General features: G+C 45.8%; 1 long non-coding RNA gene across 1 annotated transcript; it reads left to right on the top strand.

The window, feature by feature from the left end:
• Window positions 1-310: 310 nt before the first annotated feature.
• On the top strand, window positions 311-2,609 carry LOC140599231 (uncharacterized). Its single transcript, XR_012001915.1, has 2 exons — window positions 311-532; window positions 1,278-2,609. It is a non-coding gene; the product is annotated as an uncharacterized lncRNA (long non-coding RNA).
• Window positions 2,610-3,875: the final 1,266 nt, after the last annotated feature.

Genomic DNA, 3,875 nt, shown 5'->3' with positions numbered 1-3,875 from the left:
TTCTTCCCAGAGATAATTTTCAGCAAGTGAGAATCATTTTGAGCTCAGCTACTTTCATCTCTCAATCCTTTTGTAGTGCCTGGCCCAATAAATAGGTGACCAATAAATATTTGGGAATACAACAAAAACCTACGGAGTGACTTGGGCAAATTACCTGAATTCCTCCAAGTCTCAGTTTCGTTACCTGTAGAATGGGGCTAATTTTTAGAGCATTTACACTGGATCAGAGACATGTGAGGCATGTCCTTTCAGAGCCTTTAGCTCCCATGTCTATCATCACCACTATGATAATTTACTAAACCTTCCACAGGAAATGTTTCCAGCAACTCAAAAATAAAGGACTTTGGTCACTTGTCTACTGGGTATGCGGTGGAAAATTGCTGCAGGAGATGATCAAAACAATCCTGAACAACGCTATGACCCACAGCCCTCTGCATATTGCTATTTACCAGGTTCCGGGGTTACCGGTTACGTTTTGTTTTTGCTTGTGGTCAAGTCGGAACCCCCATGGTGTCTTCCTATGGAACTCAGGGTAAGGTTGCTGCGGAGGGGGGGGGGGGCTGCTTTTCCTTTCTTTATTAAGAAAAGGAAACAGGAAATCGAATGTAAAACCCTCCGACGGTTAGTGTCACACCGAAGTTGTGAATTTAACCACACCCCCGCCAGGAAATGAAAGTACAGTTCTCACAGTGATGTTCCCTCTCCTTTCAAGGCCCACACAGTGTTTTTCAGATTTTAGTTAGATAGTGTAGATCAAAGGGCTGAACCTAGGGGCAGGGGGCTGTCACCGGGTATTTGTTGATTTGGGCATAAATTCTCACACTGATTTGAAATTGCACAAATGGAGATGGGACTTTCACTGGCTCTGTGACAATATGGCTCCTACCAGATGTCACAATGGGACATCTGACCCCTGGACATGTTTTTCTGTTTCAGCCCACATCATGTATTTTAAAATGTGCCCCATTGGCAATGTTTAAACGTGGAGAGGTTTCGTCGCATGCACACCCAATCTGGATTTACGCCCCGCCTTGGGGGGGAAGTGGTGATAACGGGGGACAGCTGCCCCCTGTAGAAGGGCACTTGTTTCTGGCTCTGTGCGGTAGTCCACTGCACTCATATGTCTTACCTGCCCTGCTTGCCCAGGGGGCTTCTGTCCTGTGTAGAAAAGGCAGTCAGTCACAGACCCTCCCAGGGAGGCAGGAGTAGGTTCCTGTCACCTGAATCTCACCAGTATATGCAACCCTTCATTCTCACCTTGCTCCTTCTGCTTCCAGGTCACTAGTCCTGCCTCACCCCAACATAGACACTTGTTCATAATCTGCCCTAGCCAGATCATAAGGAAGTTTGTCATTTCTTCACTCAAGTCCAAGGTAAGTCTCGATGGGACGTATCGATACCCACAGGGAAATTCTGGAGGATCAAATCAGTTGAGGAGATCTTCCTCTGAACTGTAACATTTTCCTTAATTGATGGGGTGGACCTCTTCTTTGGCCACCCAACATTCATTCTTGCTTCTCCTGGCAACCACTCTCACTACCCCACTCCCATTGCCCTGCCAAGAATCCCCTTCTCCACTCCCAGTCCCTGAGCCCTCTGTGGAGTTAAATCTACCTCTCCCTCCATAGCTGGGTCTTAGAACTCCTAGATGAAACCTTGCCTGACACAGGCTTGCCCCTGGACTTTCCAGCTCCATGAACTACTCCCTAGAAACCAGCCCTAAACCTTTCTATAGATTTAGTCTATATATATAAACCATGCTGGGTTTATGCTGCAGGTTCTTTTCAAAACTGTCTGTCTTAACCACCACCTTCGCTATCATTCCATGTCACTTCTCTGAGAAGAACTTCAAACTCTCAGAACTGCTGAGTGAATACTTCTGGACATGGGTGACTTTCAGGTGTGGCAGCCCAGTGAGGAGGTGTTGAGTTGGCCCGAAGGTCTCCAGGAAACAGGAAAATATCCACACATCTGGGGCAGGTAGCAAGTAGACAACACGTGATCATTAGCCTTTAGGATACTGTTATACTTTTAACCTATTGGCCATCAGCTGAGAGACATCCATGCATGACATGTTCCTTGAAGGCAAGGACTAGACCTTAGGCCCAGTTTATCTCCAGAGCCTCGTCAGTGTGCGTGGCATGTCTGGCACAGAATAAGTGCTTGATAATCATATATTGAGTGCATAAAGGGATCACTTGCTGAATACTTTGGGTCACAGCATCTAGAAATAAGACTCACCCTGAGTCCTCTGTGGAGTTGCTGCTGAGCCCTGAATAACATAACTGACCTAGATCCATAAGTTTTATTAATAATGATGTTGTGCTGATGTTCATACAGGATTTCCACATAGTTTCCCTCATTCTTAGGCACCGAGAACACACACCTCGCAGGTCTTCAAAGACAATTTGATGAGGGCACACGGTGGTATAGGATAGTGGTTACCAATCTGGGAGCTGGAGCTAAACTGCTTAGGTCTAAATCTTAGCTCTTCCAGGGGTGCCTGGCCAGCTCAGTCCACGGAGCATGCAACTCTTGGTCTCAGGGTGGTGAGTTTGAGCTCCATGTTAGGTGTAGAGATTACTTAAATAAAAATTTTTAAAAATAAATCTTAGCGCTTCCATTTACTAGCAGTGCGGTCTTGGGCATGTTACTGAATCTCTCTGTGGCTTCACTTCCCCATCTGTAAAATGGGGATATTAAGAATAACCATAAAAAAAAAAAAAAGAATAACCATCACGGGAGGCCCTGGGTGGCTCAGTTGTTTGAGCATCTGACTATTGATTTTGGTTCAGGTCATGGTCTCCAGGGCATGGAATCGAGCTCCTCATTGGGCTCCAAGCTCGGCGGAGTCTGCTTCTCCCTTCTCCCCCTCCACTCTCTCTCTCTCTCACTTTCTTTCTATCAAATAAATAAATAAACAAATATTTTTAAAAATGAAAGAAGTTGTAAGGATATAGAACATTTAGGGATCCCTGGGTGGCACAGTGGTTTGGTGCCTGCCTTTGGCCCAGGGCGCGATCCTGGAGACCCAGGATCGAATCCCACATCAGGCTCCCGGTGCATGGAGCCTGCTTCTCCCTCTGCCTGTGTCTCTGCCTCTCCCTCTTTCTCTCTCTGTGACTATCATAAATAAATAAAAATTTAAAAAAAAAGAAAAAAAAAAAGGATATAGAACATTTAGAAGATCAACAAACATGCAGTTAGCACTCAATAAACTTAGCATCGTCACTCTGGAGAGCCCTTATCATGTGACTTTAAAAAAAAATTATTTATTCATGAGAGACACAGAGAGAGAGAGGCAGGGACATAGGCAGAGGGAGAAGCAGGCTCCGTGCAGAGGGCCCGATGTGGGACTCGATCCCAGGACTCCAGGATCAGACCCTGGGCTGAAGGCAGCACTAAACCTCTGAGCCACCCAGGTGTGCCCGTCATGTGACTTAAAAAGAAGCCAGAGTAAATGACAAATATGAGATCCTCTACAATCTTTCCCTATCATGCCCTGCATAAACCACAATGTGCTACTGATTTTGAAATATCTTATATACTGAACACAGAATATATTGTTTTAACTTGTCTACTCCCTGGAAGGTGTTCCAATTCATTATCTGTTTCTTGGCAGTGAAAGCACATGCCTTTCTGTGTAATGATAATAGCGCCTAAAACAGATAATCTCTTTCCTACCCACCCACTATGTAAACTGAGTCCCCTCTGCTCCTTGTCATCAGCTGCAGAATCTGTTCCCCCTTTCTCCTCAGTGGCCCAGCATCGTCTCATTCAGAGGAGTTCCTCTAAACCTCTGCAGCTGTCCTAAAATTGTGGGCATGCCAACAGCCAGCCTTCCCTCTCTGACTCCCCAGGCTCCCATTCGAGCA

Source organism: Vulpes vulpes, chromosome 6, assembly GCF_048418805.1.
Source record: "Vulpes vulpes isolate BD-2025 chromosome 6, VulVul3, whole genome shotgun sequence".
Lineage (NCBI taxonomy): Eukaryota > Metazoa > Chordata > Mammalia > Carnivora > Canidae > Vulpes > Vulpes vulpes.
Note: the sequence above shows the minus strand (reverse complement) of the source record. Positions and strands in the feature narration are given on the sequence as shown.